The sequence below is a fragment of the Pongo abelii genome, chromosome 18 (genome assembly GCF_028885655.2).
Source record: "Pongo abelii isolate AG06213 chromosome 18, NHGRI_mPonAbe1-v2.0_pri, whole genome shotgun sequence".
NCBI classification, from domain to species: Eukaryota; Metazoa; Chordata; class Mammalia; order Primates; family Hominidae; genus Pongo; species Pongo abelii.
The window spans coordinates 82,162,212-82,180,085 of record NC_072003.2 but is presented as its reverse complement, the minus strand read 5'-3'; the positions used below and the strand labels follow the sequence as shown (position 1 = coordinate 82,180,085).

Sequence of the window (17,874 nt, the reverse complement as noted above, 5' to 3'; positions counted from 1 at the left end):
AGTTCATCTTCTACAAAGCAGCCACAAGAATCTTAATTTTTGGGCAAGGTGGCTCATGCCTTTAATCCTAGCACTTTGGAAAGTGGAGGTGAGAGGATTGCTTGAGGCCAGGAGTTGGAGACCACTCTGGGTAACACAGTGAAACGTTATTGCTACAAAATAAATAAATAAATAAATAAACAAACTCAGCCAGGTGTGGTAGTATATGTCTGTAGTCCTAGCTACCTGGGAGGCTGAGGCAGGAGGATCATTTGAATTCAGGAGTTCAAGGCTGCAGCAAACTATGATTGCATCACGTCACTGCACTCCAGCCTGATGTTCTGGGAAATGTAAATGAGATGTCTGTGAAAAGCATAGTGTCTGGCACATAGCAGGAACTGACTGTTAGCTTGATGACTCTGAATGTCTAGCTTCCACCAGAATTTCCAGGGCTTTGTTTCTGTGCAAAATGCTGGGACACCTTGTTTTCTGTCTTCACCCCAGGTTGAAGTGGAAGCTCCCATCTATTTCTGGTGGGAGAAGAGAGGGATGAAGCCACCTCAAATCAGTTCTGCTTTTCCAAGGTGGTTCCCCCATTAAGTACTAGGTGTTTAATCTGGAGAGAAAACCGAACCCATAGTCAACCCATGTAGGTGCAATGAAAACAGAAAACAGAACATGCATTTAACTTCCTCATTCAGCTAAAACCAGCACTTCCTAAAACAAATAGTGACAGTACTGAGATTCTTATTTGAAAAGAAGGTTCATATTTGCAGGTTGTCTGCACATTATAATACTTGCCGATATGTCCAGCTGCTCCCTTTGTGTCCCATTTACTACAGTCATAACTACAGATTCAGAGACTCCCACTAAGCATGGCTGATTATTAAAAATAATAAAGCACTCCAGCTAATTGACCACCAACTCTGCACTGGGTATTTTTGCATGCAAGCCTTGATAGTCTCACAAAAGCATATGGCATAGATAATGCCTTTTCTTTTCTCTTTTCTCTCCTTCTTTTCTTCCTTCCTTTTCTTCCCTTCCTTCCTTCCTTCTTTTTCTTCCCTCTACTCCCTCCCTCCCTTCCTTAATCCCTTCCTTCCTTTCTTCGACAGTCTTGCTCTGTTACCCAAGCTGGAGTGCAGTGGCACAATCATGGCTCACTGCAACCTCTGCCTCCTGGGTTCAAGCAATTCTCATGCCTCACCCACCCAAGTAGCTAGGATTACAGGCATGCACCACTATGCTTGGCTAATTTTTGTATTTTAGGAGAGAGAGTGTTTTGGCACGTTGGCCACACTGGTCTTGAACTCCTGGCCTCAAGTGATCTGCTGGCCTCATCTTTCCAAAGTGCTGGGATTCCAGGTGTGAGCCACTGCATGCAGCCTGATAGTGCCCTTACTGCTCCTTTCATACTTCTATCCATTCACAAAAAAAGAGCCATCAGTATGCATCCTGAGTAGAGTTTCAGAATAGGACAAAGGATATTTCCCTCACCATGCACCGAGGCAAATTAATATTTTTGCAAGGATGTACACTGTGCCTGGCCCTGTGCTCAGAGCTTTACCCAACTGATCTCAGGGAGGCTGTAATGCGTATTAGTTAAGATCATTAATTGAGAAGACAAAATGCCTGGGTTTCACTTTTTGCTCTACCACTTAGCAGTTAGAGAAGCCTGGGTACATTACTTAACCTCTCTGAGGCTTAGTTTCCTCCGCTATAAAATGGGGGATAACAGAGTACCTTTCCCATAGCATTGACATAGAGATAAATGAGCCAACAGGTTTTAAACGCTTAGCTCATCTTTCCAAGGTGTCAATAAATGTTAGCGATTTAACTCGTGATACAGCCTATGGGGTGAGTGTGATCCCACACCATTTTACATATGAGAAAAGTAAAAGTCAGAGAAGGTAAATAACTTCCCCAAGCTCATACATACAGCTGGTAAGTAATATAACTAGACTTGATATCCACACATGACTATTCAAAACAATGGTTACTTTACTGTATTAGGAGGCTCCGCTGACTTTCTTGTATATCATGATTACAGTGACCCCATTTTGACTATTTTCTGAGTGCCATATAGTGTGCTAAGAGCTTTACATGCATTTATCTATTCACTCTATCACAACTATATGCAGTAGGTACAATTGTCATCCTCATTTCACAGATAAGACAGCCGAGGTATAAACAGGTGCTCACAGTCCCAAGTGAGTGGTAGAGACATCTCCTGTTCACCATATCCTATTCTACTCTCCTTCCAGCATGTGGGACGATTACAGTCTCTAGGGCCATTAGGTAGAGTCTGCAACCCAATCTTGCTACTGGGCTGTAGGTAGAACTGATCCATTTTCTTTCCAAGTCAAAGCATTTAACCACCAGGATTCTCCAGCATTTTTATTCCTCAGCTGCAGCTATAGGAAGAGCTTGTTTGGTAACAGAGGAGCCATAGGAGGAGATAGCCCACCATGCTGCCCCACCAGGTGCAGGAACACACCCTGACCAGGGGGCTTCTCATGAAGGAGAACTAAACCCGCTTACAGGCTCTGAGATCTGTGACTGTTCATGAATGCAGCAGAGCTTCACCTATCCTGGTGGATACAGTGAGCACACAGCATTTCCAGAATTTAAACCCTAGAAAAGGAACACCATAACTTTAACACAGGGTGATGGTAAGAATTAAGTTATGTCAGATAAAATCTATATGAAAGGACATAGCACAGAGATGAGCACAAAGAAAATGTTCAATAAATGCTTGTTGAATGAAAGAATTCTTTTTCCGAAGGTCAAGATTGAAACCTCCTAAAGAATACACAGTGGTAGATCCTGACACTAGGTAGTGCTTCCTCTGTGTCATGTATATTTCTATGGGCTTCACACATACAGACTCACTTATTTCTCACAATAACCTATGAGATAGCTACTGTAAGTATCCACAATTTACAGATGGGGAAACCAAGCCATGTAAAAATAAAAAAAAAAAAAAAATGAACTGAAGTCATACAGATGTAAATCGAAGAGCTGGGTCTCCAACCCAGGCAGTATGACACCAGAGCCTATATTCTTTCTTATTTTTTTTTTTAAATCACTGCTTCAGTCAAGGGAAAACAGCCTATATTCTTAACCACTATGATGTAGCCTCTCTGTTGGCAACTAATTAGGGAAGCACATTTTTTTTTAAAGAGAACACCAATGATGAGTAATTAGGTATAAAGAAGAATAACATTGGCCGGGCATGGTGTCTTACTCCTGTAGTCCCAGCACTTTGCGAGGCCAAGGCAGGTGGATCATGAGGTCAGGAGATTGAGACCAGCCTGGCCAACATAGTGAAACCCCATCTCTACCAAAAATACAAAAAATCAGCCAGGGGTGGTGGTGGGTGGCTGTAATCCCAGCTACTTGGGAGGCTGAGGCAGGAGAATTGCTTGAACCTGGGAGGCGGAGGTTGCAGTGAGCTGAGATCATGCAATTGCACTCCAGCCTGGGTGACGGCGTGAAACTCCATCTCAAAAAAAAAAAAAAAAAAAGAAGAAAAACAATATTCACAGATAAATTAAGAAAAAGAAAAAAAAATGCAATGTTGGGAACATAAGGCAAGATTTATTTTCAGTTTGCTTCAGGTCAGTTACTTCATAATGGTAACTGAACACACATACATACAAATGTACATACATAGAGGAAGATATAAAATGAATTGGAGATTGGTGACACTTGAAAGGTAGCTCTAGACTGTACTGTAACAGGATAAAACACATGATAAAAGCACCTGAAATACAAAGCTGAGACCTACCTAATGTTCAAAGGAAACTTTCAGACCTACCTCCACTATGTCACAGGGACAAGTCCACCTATTATTTCCTCCTGCAGGACTGTTTATGTCAGGGGATCCCTGGGGGCCCAGAAGTGGGAGCAGGGCAGGGGTGGCAGCCTTCCACCTCCAGACCCTTCATATGTCCTTTCTGCTGGCCACTACATCAATCCAGGGATGGGCAAGCCAGAGAAAGGAAGGAAGAACTTTCACAAAGCAGTGGCTCTTATGGCAAAGGAAACCGCAAAGAACAAGAGGGACATTTATCTCTCTTACCACAAAAGAATTCGCACAGCCTGACTGCTAATGATTCTGCTGGCTCAGCCCCATGTCCCAGGTTTGTTCTGCCTTTCTCAGCCTCTGTATCCTTATTTTGGGCCAGCCTGGAGCTGATTCTGAGAGACGAAAGGAGTGTATCCAGATCTCCATCCCTCGATGAGATTTAAGTTCCATCCTTTCCAGACCAGGAGGCCCAGCTACTGATTCTGGGGTCTTGTGCCCTCTCTACATGGTTTTTTTTTCCTGATAACCAGATGGTTAAGCCTATAATCACATAAAATTAGGTTACTCCCAGGTCATCCTGATGGCCACTGAAGCAACCTATGCCCCCACAACCATGTGTACTCAGTCCATAGGAAGTGGGACCTATTCTGTCGAAGTTATTCAATCTTTGCATTTGGAGTCAGATTGAATGGGTTCAGAGCTCAGCCCTCCCACTATGATGTTAGACATATTACTTTACTTCTCTAAATCTCAATTTTATCATCTGTAGAAGAAGGATGACAAAGATGATGATGATAATTAGAGTGAGGATGATGATGATGAAATCTACCTCCTAGGGCTCCTATGAAGATTAGCCAAAGTAAAGCATCTAGCTCAGTGCCTGGCAGTGCAAGTATTCAGTAGCTTAGTTAGCTATTTTAATCTCAGTTATTTCTAGGTTTTTTTCTGCCTAGCATGTCTCATACCCAGGCCACCTCAGGTTGAGAGACCTTGCTCTGAAATCCAGCAGGTTCCCTTCCCTCTCACCAGTTCCCTTTTTCTCACACAGTTCTGCCCAGCCTGTGTGGGCAGGGGCAGGTTTCCTACCACACTGCAGCTGGTATACATGAGTGCTGCAGCAGATGCTGTCCCTGCCCCATCCACATCCCCTAGGTTTTCTTTGCCATCTTAGTGCACAGGGACCCCCAGTGTGCTTCCATTCCCAAAGGCCAGCAGCTGCGGTAGCATGCCAGTAAATATTTACTAAACATGTCTGGGTGGAGGGAAGGGAGCCCTAATTTGTAATGTTGGCCAATTTCCATGGTGTAGATACTCTCACCATGGCTGATTTCAAGCTATCAATGGGGTCAACCAGATTGCAAAATTCCTAACAATTTAACATCCAGCTCTTCCAAGCCATCGCTAACCAACACCAGCACATCAAGGGAATCTGTGTCTTTTTCCAAAAGGCTGCATCTAGGCTAATGGATCTGCTTTGTCTGTACGCATGAAGTACAGAAGCATGTGACAACTTGTGCCCCTGCCTGCCCACTATCCCACCAGCCTTTAACCAAGGACTTGTGGGTCAAGAGGTATAAATACTCAAGTTGCCTTGCCCCAAAGGGGCCAGCACTGAAGTGCAAATCACATCATTCCCAGTATCCCTGCAAGATGAGGCCAAAGTTACTTCAATGGGACTTCACTTGAGACGACACCCTTGCTCAGTCTCCCCCTTGCCAAACTAAGTTCCCACATCCCTATACATTTTTCCTAGCAACGTTTCTGACACATCACTTTCACACAAATTCTCATCCCAGGACCTTCTTCTGGGGAACCAAACTCAAGGCAGCACTTAAGAGTTTGCATTCTAATGTTGGACAGACCTGAGCTCAAATCCTGATTCTGATACAAGCTGGTGGACTGGGGAAAGTTACTGAAACTCTCTGAGCCTCTGTTTCTCCATGTCCTTTGCCCCACTGTCTCCAATTTCGGGGAGGAAGAGTTGTTGAGTGCACAGGTGTGGTGAAGCGAGCTGTAATGCTGATGGCAGAATAGATTAACTGCCCTTTACAAATGCTATTAAGCAGCCTCTACCTAGACCCTCACAAACACCAGTCATATTGGGTCCAATGGTACCAATTTAATACATCCTTTCTAAGCAAAGAATCCCAAACTTGGAAAGTTTGTGTACACAGATAACCAGTTTAGCCCAGTGCTTTATATATAATTGACATATAACACATTTTAATTAATTGATAAGTCAAAGTATTATTTATCATTGTAAAAAACTGGAAAGCACCTTGATTTCAGTGAATGAACACAAAGGAAGAGCTAAATATTCTGGGTCTGACTTGTGACAAACAAGTTATGCATTGTTAAAAATTATGTTTGTAAAAAAATTATAAAATAATATAAAAGGGTTTATGAAGTATAGTCAAACAAATTTTAATTTATGCTAAAGTCACAACTTAATTTTTTAAAAATATACACACAAAAAATTGGAACTATTGGGCCAGGCGTGGTGGCTCATGGCTCACGGCTGTAATCCTAGCACTTTGGGAGGCCGAAGCGGGGGGATTGCCTGAGCTCAGAGCTCAGTAGTTCAAGACCAGCCTGGGCAACGTGGTGAAACCCCGTCTCTACTAAAATACGAAACATTAGCCGGACATGGCAGCATGCGCTTTTAGTCCCAGCTACTTGGGAGGCTGAGGCAGGCAAATTGCTTGAACTTGGGAGGTGGAGGTTGCAGTGAGCTGAGATCACGCCACTGCACTCCAGCTTGGGCAACAGACTGAGACTCTGTCTCTAGAAAGAAAAAAAAAAAGAAAAAAAAAAAAGGAAATATAGAAAATAAATGTGCCACAATAATACTGAACTAAAATATGTATCTCTAAGCGGAAGAATATTATGCAGTAATCGAAAATTGACTGCTTAAAAATCATGAAATGACATCTGTCTATGGAATGTCAATATAATTCAAAGCATAATGATTGAATATGTAACTATATAGATTAAACTTATGATGATTTTTTAAGCAGGACAGTGAATATATGATTTTTGATGAGTCAAACTATAAAAAAACTAAACCAACAACTTCAAAATGTATGCATAAAGGAAAAAGACTAAATAACTAAAATGTTAAGAACGATTATAATTGGACTTCAAACTTCCAGCAATTTTCTTCCTTTTCCTTTTTTATGTTCCAAATTTTCTCTAATTAAGGAGAATTACTTTTATAATAAACAGAATTTTTTATTGGTTGGGTAACAACAGTGCAATGTGCACAAAAACACACACACACACAAAGGAAATAATAAGGAAAGCAAGGGAGAACATTGCTATTAAAACACTATTCTCTAATACTTTCCAAATTTGTTTTCTAATAAGACCAAATCACAGCTATGTTCTGTGGCAGTTACCAGCCTGAGCTAACTAAATAATCTGACTCAAAGGAGAACTTCCCAAGCCATAGAAAGTTGTGCGTCGGCTGGCATCCAGCTCTGGCAAAATTAGCTGGGGAGAGCAGCTGGGTGGTACAGTACACAATTCCAGAACAAGGAAATCTAGAACTCTATGCTTATTGAAAATCCAGTTCAGTTATCTTTGTCTGTGCTGTGTGCACCATGCATTCATGGGCTCGTGAATCTCACCATTGAAATCAAATTTCCTCTCTGACTTACGCTGTCACATTTCATAGGTTTAAGTCCATTGTTTCCAATTGAATTTTGCTTTTTAATTGCAATGCATTCAGGTAAATGTGTTCTTGTTGATGCATTAGAAAAGCCAGGTCAATGGAAACACACTGATTTACCACCTGGTGGGTACATGTCTTTCTGTGAATAATTTGTCATTTGCCAACATAAAGTAAAATCTAGGGCATCATGGAATTGCTCCTCTCCTCCTCAATCAATTCCTATCATAAGAAAAGTAGCATTCATCCTGGGTAATATTCATTCACTTATATGTAGGGTGGCAACAGGAGACATAAATGTCAATGGCCACTAATGTCCTCTTCAATGTTACCATTCTCCAGAATTAGAGGTTCAATTTGGCATCCATAAAGAGACAGGTATCAGCCTTTATTTCTTCTTCTTCCCTGATGCTGAGGGCATGAAGCCTTTTTAATACCCCATTTTCTAACACAGGAGGATACAGTATATAAAACCTGCCATCTGGCTCTTTCTTTTTTTGATGAAGCCATTTACATTTTCTTAGTATAATTAGGATTGCACTGTGACTTGTCAATATTCTTCTGCCACAGCATCATATAACAGTTTAAGTATACCTGCAACTTTGATGATTTATTTGTTGCAGCACGCTTTCAAGCACTAGTGAGGGATAATTGCCAGGGAGATTATTACATGGTGTTGGGTTAATTAACTATGATAAAGCCATTTGCCTGTGACATGATGGGTCTGTTTCGATCTAAATGATATAAAATAGTTAGACTCATCGAAGACAACATGATGACCTCACAGAAGATTATACCTAACCAAAATAGAATCCTGCTAATGATGTTTCAGAATTTGATGTTCTATCTCAATCTTGCTAGCTGTCTTTTTAATCAGAGAGATACCATTACAATGAGTATTCTTGAACATTTGTGCCCAGCCCTCATGAGAAAGCAAGAGATCTGCTAACTAACTCAAAATGTTTGCAAAATACAAAATATTAAAGGTGTGAAAGGGAGCCTGCAGACACAGAATTGCTTCTGATCTTCTTTGCTAGGCTGAATCAGAGTAGGTCTTAACTGAGGATGGTCTGCTGGGTTAGACAGCAAAGAAACAATAAGAGGTCAGAGCCTGATGTTCGGTGGCTGCTGAACAATATCCCTCAACCAATGGAAATATTGCTGAGCTGTAAACAGACCTAAGCACTAGGCTGGATGATCCTGAAGCCCAGCTCTCCGAACCTGCACCAAAGATTTTGAGATAGGGATAAAGATTTCTATTTTAATTCCAGAGCAGCAAGAAGAGAGATCAAGACTATACCATATTTTTGAAGATATAAAAAGCCCCTTATACCATGAGGATTAATAGCTGGAAGCTACCATGCTGTGGTAGTAAAATGGCAATAAAATGAACACAGTCCTTATTGCCTAACCTTCATTTCCTTGGGAAGGCCAGGTTGACAGACACAAATTCTGCAAAGGCTGTAGTGGTTGAAATGGTCAATTCAGTCAAATCTGCAATAAGCCCAGTCCCACAATATCAATGAAACTAATTGCTAAAATGATTGGCCAGGTGAGAGGCATCATTATCAACTAGCAAGTATCTATTAGCACCTTGCACAATCAGGCCACTGCAGGGAACAAAACAAACAAACACCTTGTGAAACTTTACTCCTGTCAATAGTAAGACATCAACTTGCAATTTAGTTGAGAAAATTAGGCATATGTTGCATGACTGTGTAGCATTCCCAATAGCCACAAGGTGCATCTCTCATGACTTCATGTTTAGGCTTCTTCCACATGAGAGCAATCACTCCGGACAGTTTCCTTCCCTTCTTCACTTCCTCCCTCTTGAACCTTTAGCCTCAACCCAAGGCACGCCCATGACTCAGGGATGGTCCCCTTGGCTCTTTCCCCATCACTCCTCACTCTTCATTTCTCTTTGAGGCCTTGCAATGGTCACTCTAGATCCACTCCTTTTGGCTCGTGGGGTGAAGAGTACCTGTGGTCTAGCCCCTCCCTGGAAAGCTAAGCGAGCACAGGGACCCTCAGTGCCAGTCCTCCCACCTAACTCTTCCTTAGTTTATGACGAGGAGCTGATCACTGACGACAACATCAGCAGTTAATGGGATGGCAATCCAGTGTCCAAAGGAGAGAGAGCTCACGCAGAAACCCAAAGGAGTCAATGCAGACTTTGGAAAAGTTTGGGATTGGAGCTGATCCCAAGAGGAAGGGCAGAATATGAACAGACAGAGACCAGGGAGTGGTGGAAAGAAAGAACATGAGCAAAGGCACTATGCTGGGGAAGTTAAAGAGGGCAGGGACCAGGAGCACACAATGTGTTTGGCACAGGGAATTTAAATCTGGCATCAGGGTGAGTTAGACTTCTGTAAACACAGAAATATTTGTTTTTCCTGATTCAGAAAGCACATTGATGCAACAACGTGCAAGGATCCTAAAAACAACATGTTGAGTGGAGGAAGCCTTACATAAAAGAGTATGTGCTGCATGATTCTATTTATATCAAGTTCCAGAGCAGATAAAACTAATCCAAGATAGAAAACAATCAGAGCAATGGTTACTTTTGTTGTGGTAGGAGTCAGAATTGACTGGGAAGAGGCTTGAGGGAACTTTCTGGAGTAATTCTGCATTTTGGCAATGCTTTGGGTTACACAGATGTGTGTATTTGTTAAAACTCAGAATACACTTTTAAGATTTACGCATTTCACTGTGTGTAAATTTTACATCAAAGGAGAAACAATATGTAAGCAAATATTGAACTCTACTGAATAATATGCATGCTGAAGTATTTAGAGGGAAAGCATATCTACAATTTATTTTGAAATGTGTCCAATTGAAAACATGAGGTAGATTAGTGGATGGATGGGAGACGCACAGAAGGAAAGATAGGTGGTAAAATGAGAGGATTAAATGGTAACGGTAGAATCTAGGTGGTGGGTACATGGGTGCTCACTGCAAAATTAAACTTTTCTGTACGTGTAAAAAATTTTATAATAAAATAGTATTTCTAAAAATGTTGTATGTTGGGTACAAACACATCTTCAATATAAGGTCAATATTATATGTTATAGTATATTTTATATTATATAGGCAAAGGTCATCTCATATTTTGCACTGAGGAATGCTGAGAAGAAAGCAATTTGGGGGAATTTAATCAGATATATTTATTTGGATAATGATACACAGGAATATATTGGATAATAATATATGGTAAAGACATAAACAATGAGGGCTCCTATTATCATGATAGAGTGGCCATTGTCTCTGTGTGAAGCATTAGGCATCGTCTCATTTAGTCCTCACAAGAGCCTCAGGAGAGGGATAATAAAGCTCAATAGATTAACTGCTTTGTTCCAAGCTACCCAGGCAGAAAGGTGCACTGGCAGAATCAGGATTCAAACCCAGGTCTGACTGATCCAGAATCCATGTGGCATCTTTGCACTTTGTCACAATACTCTACAGTTATCCTTGGCAAGGTAGAATATTCTCCAGCCTCAGATCATGCCTCCATTTTTTTCAGTGTTCAGGCGAGAGTTTCAATCCTTCAGAAACAGTTTGGACCTGGTGTTAAATATATCAGCTTTGGATTTACAGGTTTTGCAAATTATTCTCAGTGCATCTTGACCTAAATTCTACACATTTTCCTTGACTTAAAAAAAGAAGTTACGCTAGACATCTCACGCATAAGACTTTTTAGAAGAAGCCTAAAGAAGACTCCAGGCCTTATTTCAGAAGAGTGATTTTCACGTTGGGCTTCTGGAAACAGAAGTGAGGTGCTGAGGAAAATATTTTGGGGGCAGCCAGCTCTTGGGGCACCTCAATTCTTAAGCTTAGTAATAAGAAACCTCTCCAGAATATACAGAGTTGCTGTAGATTTCTCTATTAAGCTTGGACTTTGGGGTAGCATAGACGTGCATTCTGAACTCACATAACTACGAAAGATGATTTTATGAGAAGTGGTTTAACCCCTGTGAGAATCTGTCTTCTCATATAATGGGGATAATTCCACGTAATTCTCAAGTCATTACAAGAAGAAACCAATGTCCAAGAACTCACAGGGCCTGGTCCTGTGTAGATGCTCAATGAAATTTTATTTCCTTCCCACTCTCTTCCCCGGGCCACAGGAAGACATGACACTCAGAGAGTTAGACCGTGAAATACTCTTCAGAGGTATGTTTAACACCAAAAATTAGCAATTATGCCTCCCTTAGAATGCTTTTCCATTGAGAAGCTCATAGTATAAAAAATTATACACTTATGAAGGCAATTATTCTCTTTTATGCCACATGATTTTCTCATCATAAATACCCATTCACAATGTAGATTCCCCATTGATAGCAGCATCATCAATGCCAGCCCTGGGAATGCTCACAGGGTGGTCGGTGGGGAGCTGTCAGTGGGTTTTCAGTCGGAAACAATGCAGTCCATGATTTTGACAGTTAAAACAGAAGGAGTAGGGAATCAATTTCCATTTAAGACTTTTAGAGCTGGGCACTCAATGGAAACTTGTTGAACTGAGCTAAAGATGAGGGGGCTTTGCACCAGATGCATAATAGCAGTATCTTTACAAGGAAACCCTTAATGCTGTAGAAGGGCTTGTAGTCTTGGTAATCGGAGCTTCAAGAGGTATTTAGCTGATAGAATTCTGAAATTCACTGCGAATCAAAGAACTCAAATACTCATCTCTTTAAAAAGTAAAAGAATAAACAATATTCAGTTTGTTCTGACACATCCATAAACTACATGGAGGTAAGGGGCTTCCACAAAGAAATGAATGATTTAAGAATGAATGAAGGCAGTGCACTTTGGGAGGCCAAGGCCAAGGCAGGCAGATCATTTGAGGTCAGGAGTTTGAGACCAGCCTGGCCAACATGGTGAAACCCTGTTGCTGCTTAAAACATAAGAAATTAGCTGGGCATGGTGGCACACATCTGTAGTTCCAGCTGCTCAGGAGGTTGAGGCAGGAGAATTGCTTGAACCTGGGAGGCGGAGGTTTCAGTGAGCCAAGATTACAACACTGCACTCCAGCCTGGGTGACAAAAGTGAAACTGCATCTCAAAAAAACAAAAATGAATGAATGAAATGAATGAAGATGAAGGGACTCTGTGAATGTGGTTCCACATCACAAGATAAAGGGACACAAACCAGCAAACAAAATTACCTCCCCAATTTGTGTCTTTCATTCATTATTCAACACACATTTATTCATGTCCTTCATGTATTATTCAACACACGTTTATTGAGCACCTACTATGGGCCAGGCATCATGCCTTCACTATGTTCTCAAAATACATCTGTAGAATAAATGAACACAAATTATACCTCATAATTTTTAATCCCACTAAGGCTATGTATTAGATCTCAAAATGCCTGCTCTGTTATCACATCTATCTGCTTCCCTCCCCACTCCCAGGTTAAACCTCTTCCCTCTTCTGAACATAGATTTGAGACTTCCCTTTCCATCTCTACTTTTATTTCACTAAGAGCTGAAAGAATCCTCCTCAGAGGGTAGAGAAGGAGAAGAACCTAAATGGATGAATGAGAATCCTTTCTAGTAGGTAAGTGGCAAGATCATGGTCTTGGGAACCAAATAATCAGCTGCTGAATTCAGTTTCTAGATCCCCCAGTTCTGAGCTGCATGACAATTCAAAACTTGCAGTCATGCTTAGCCTGTGTACTTGTCTGTAAATGAGGAATACGTATTCTAGCAACAACAGCAATAATAATACAAATAACACCTACTTTGTAGCTTCTGGTGAGAATAACATGTGAAAAGGAACAAGCCAGGTCTATGGTCTGGGCAGTAATAAAAGGTTGATGCATTAGCACACCCTAAAACAAGCAGAGTTTGGAATGCGAGATGCAACCAGTCCTTGTCACTCTACCCCTTTCCTTTTCAAATCCAGGGGTGGCCAGGCACAGTGGCTCACACCTGTAATCCCAGCACTTTGGGAGGCCAAGGAAGATGGACTGCTTGAGCCTAGGAGTTCAAGACCAGCTTGGACAACATGGCAAAACCTTATCTACAAAAAATTATCTGGGCATGGTGGTGTGCACCTACAGTCCCAGCTACTGGGGAGGCTGAGGTGGGAGGATCACCTGAGCCTGGGCAGTGGAGGCTGCAGTGAGCTGTGACTGCACCACTGTGCTCCAGCCTGGGTAATAGAGTGAGACTCTTTCAAAAAATATGTGAGTAATAAAAATAAAAATAAAATCCAGAGGCTCATTGTGTATCTATTGAAAAGACAGATATCAACTCATGTATTCACTGTTGTTGTTTTCAATAAATTATCATTGTCAAATATGTGCAGACATTGCATTTTTAAGTAAATAATATGTTTTGACTGAAATTGTTGGCCAGTGGCTCTCATCTCCATGTGAACCTTTTCATTTTTTTCTTTCATTCAGCAAACAGTTGTTGAGTGTTCACTATGTCACAGGTGCTCTCCCAGGATTAGGGATTAAACAGGGACCAAGACAAGCAGAGAGCCTGTATTCATAGAGCATGTATTCCAGAGGAGGAGGTGGAAAATAAGCAACTTTTAAATGATTTACTGTGTCAGGAAATAAGTGCTGTGAAGAAAAAGCAAAGCAGGATAAAGGGACAGAGAGTGACAGGAGACAGGAGGGATGCTGATTTATGTAGGGTGATCTGTGCAAAAAGAAGATGTTTAAGTAAAGATTCTAATTAAAAGCAAAGCAGGATAAAGGGACAGAGAGTGACAGGAGACAGGAGGGATGCTGATTTATGTAGGGTGACCTGTGCAAAAAGAGGATGTTTAAGTAAAGATTCTAATTGAAAGAAAGAGCAAGGCTTACAGATACTGGGTGCGGCATGTCAAGCAGCAAGAGCAGCACATACAAAGGCCCTGGGGTACACAGATGCCTGGTGTGTTCTGGGGCTAGTGCAGCCAGAGCTCCATACTCATGTGCTTATATAAAATCTATAAATGTCAAGGTACTGCTGGTTATTTTTTCACACAGTAGCACCAGGAATGTCCTGTTTTGTACTTGCAATCTTAGAGCAGTTCATGTACCTCCTGGAGAGCATAGGAGATAATTATCTTTCCTAAAAAACATCATTAATCCACTTTAATCACTCCACAATAATGGCTATTAATGAATAGAGTGCCCACCCAAACCATCCCTGGCATCCCCAAGCATGAGAATCTGTTGATTAGAAAGACATTTCCAAACAGATGCAAAGAGAGCAGAATTCTTCTCTTCCTCTTTCTCCAACACAGCAGGTCTTTGCTTTTGGCACCCAAGTTTTGCTCAAGGCATTCCAGGGAACCCCTCCAGGAAGTCCAGCATGCCCACTGTTTGACCAGGGGATTTTAATGAACAGACATGGAAGCAGTGACCCAGCCAGGAACATCACCATCACCAAGAATACCAAGATAGGGAGAACTGCAGATCAAGAAGCAAAGCTGAGAGTCTGGCTTCTAATTAGTAGAAAGTTAAAGTCATTTTGAATCATTAGAATTACTGACTTAGGGGTTTATTAAATAACATCGTCTCACATATATTTTCTATTAATACTCTGTGGTAGCTCCCGTTAGCTTCAGCACTTGAGAACTTTGTGCATTAAGAGATAATATTTTAGAAAATCACAGGTATATTTTGTGCCAAGAAGTACAAGCTTGAATAATTTTCTTTTTATGAATAGTAGATAACAATTTGGAAGTAATCAATTCTAATGGCATAGAACTCTTAAAAATCCTGAGCATCAGATCATCGTGAGAGCAGAAAGAGAATCTTAGTAATCATTACATTCAACCTCTTCATTTCATCTTTGGGAAGAGAGAGTAGCGGGGTGAAGTCCAATGTGCAGGTCACTTGGGGAAAAAGAAGGGGACTGCAGCCAGCAGTCCAAGGTACTCTCTCCTGCCTAGCTGCTTCCTTTCTAGCCTCTGATTTGTGGTTTCACTTTCCAGCTCCACTTGACACACTCTGTAAAAAATTCAGCAAGGCTTTCAAGTGCTTAAATTGCCATTTCTCTTTGTCTTTTAGCTTTTGTGCCTTTAATGCATATCTCACCTGTGAAAACTCAGTGTAAACAGAAACCATTTTTCTTATTATCTAAAGTTATTTTATTTTGATATTTTTCCTACTAGGATGTGTGTGTATGTGTCTGTGTGTGTGTATAAAAAATCATAAGTCATGATAAAAAAATCTTTTAGACATCACTTCAAATTTCACAGCTTTGAATCATTCTCATTTTTACCCCTCAAAAATATGTCAAATTCTCCTCATCACAATGCAACTTGGAAAAACACTAACTTAAACAAATGGAAGTTGTTGAGATAAGAAACAAGTGAAAAATATTTTTTGGAACTTTATGTGACTTTTAATCATATCTAAATCACAAGCCTACAAACTCCCAGTTAATTGTTGCCTTCCTTTGGCCTTGTTCAGCATATCCATGATGCAATGCCATGTGATGAAACCAACTGATCCCAAATAATTGATTTAGAAGTAGCCTTCTGAGGTGGAAAGAACATAAAAGCTAAGTTTAGACAGCACTGACTCTGAACATCAGAAGTTGGCTGGCTGCCCCACACTCTGTGACAAAATGTTCTCATCTGAGGAATGAAAAATAAGTAGTATTTATCCTACTGGTTGTGACATGATTTGGATATTTGTCCCCTCCAAATCTCATGTGTTGAAATGTGCCGGGTGTGGCAGCTCACGTCTGTAACCCCAGGACTTTGGGAAGCTGAGGAGGGCAGATCACCTGAGGTCAGGAGTTCAAGACCAGCCTGGCCAATATGGTGAAACCTCATCAAAAATACAAAAATTGGCCAGGTGTGGTAGCACATGCCTGTACTCCCAGCTACTTGGGAGGATGAGGCAGGAGATTCACTTGAACCTGGAAAGCAGAGGTTGCAGTGAGCTAAGATCATGCCACTGCACTCCAGCCTGGGTGACAGAGTGACACTCCAAAAAAAAAAAGAAAAAAGAAAGAAATGTGATCCCCAGTGTTGGAGGTAGAGGCTGGTGGGAGATATTTGGCTTATGGGGGTAGATCCCTCCTAAATGGCTTCCTGCCAACCCTGCGATCATGAGTGAGTTCTCCCTCTATTAGTTACTACACGATCTGATTGTTGAAAAGGGCCTGGCACTTCCTCCGCTCTCTTGCTCTCTCTCTCACCATGTGACATGCCTGCTCCCCCTTCACCTTACACCATGATTGTAAACTGCCTGAGGCCCTCACCAGAAACAGATGCTGGCACCATGCTTCTTGTACAGCCTGCAGAACCGTGAGCCAAATAAACCTTGTTTCTGTAAATATTACTCTGCCTCAGGTATTCCTTTATAGCAACACAAAAGGGACAAATACAGGTTGCTATGAGAGTCATATAGAAATAACTTCTGTTTCCCTCTTGTATGATTCCTAGTATGCAGTAAAGATACTCAATAAATACCATTTAACCGGTACGTTTTTGTAAACAGGGTCCAAACTATGAATCATCTAAAGTAAGGTGTTGCAATGCCATAATATTAATAAAAGTACAAAATTTTTCAGTTGGTCTCTACTCATAAAATCATAAGATAAACAATGGTGAATTTTACACTAGATGCAAATGACAGTATATCAAATGACTATGATGTGGCCACTTTCTAAGCCCAATGCCTCTTCCGACCTTCCAGCAAAAAGATAAGAATTCATCTCTCCCTGTCATTTTGATAACAGGCTAATTGTATTTTTGCGGGGGTGGTGCTATGTTCCTTCTACCCCCTCAGTAAGTACCCGCAATGAGCCAGGTGCTTATGTCTAACTGGCACAGATGTGCCTATGTGTGGAGCAGCCCTGAAATAGGTGTTCTGGAAAATATTTGTGTTCCAGAAAAACTCTATGCTTAGGAAAATTGTGCAATAAAATCATAACGATTTTGGAAAAGACAAGATTAGAGTAGAATACTCCAGATCTTTGCAACTTTGTAATCACATAATTATTGCAAATAATTATAATCATAATTTTTAAAACTGGCATGTTTGAGAAGAGCTAAATTCTTTTTTTTTTTTTCAACATTCAATGAAAACTTACAGTAAATATAAGGCTTTCCCTTTAAAAAATGTGGATTGGGGCTTGGTAGAAGGGTTATAAGGAAAGGTTGAGTCTGCTGAATTATGGAAACAGAGGCGCAGTGCATCAGGATCGGGGAGAATTACTCAAGAAGCACTTCTAAGAGAGAGGATTTGGCAAGTGAGTCAAGAGGCAGAACCTATTTGAATTGTATAGACCATTCTCTATTCTTCTGAGGTGTGCTGCATTCAGCTATGTTAGTATACATTCCTTTAATTGCTGCTTCTTGTTAAGGCAAAATATCAATTTTCTATAGAATACTGCATATGGACCAAAGTCATTTTTATGTTATATTATACATTATATATGTGTATACATATGTAT

General features: G+C 40.9%; 1 protein-coding gene and 1 long non-coding RNA gene across 2 annotated transcripts in view; both read right to left on the bottom strand.

Moving 5' to 3' along the window:
- The window catches only part of LOC112129354 (uncharacterized), a 56,418-nt gene extending 52,448 nt beyond the window's left edge, over positions 1 to 3,970 (bottom strand). Inside the window, exon 1 of the long non-coding RNA XR_002911747.2 lies at positions 3,800 to 3,970. This is a non-coding gene — a long non-coding RNA (uncharacterized LOC112129354). The remainder of the gene's footprint in view (positions 1 to 3,799) is intronic.
- The window catches only part of CDH13 (cadherin 13), a gene marked incomplete at its 5' end in the record, with an annotated part of 1,173,335 nt that overhangs the window by 1,022,695 nt on the left and 132,766 nt on the right, over positions 1 to 17,874 (bottom strand).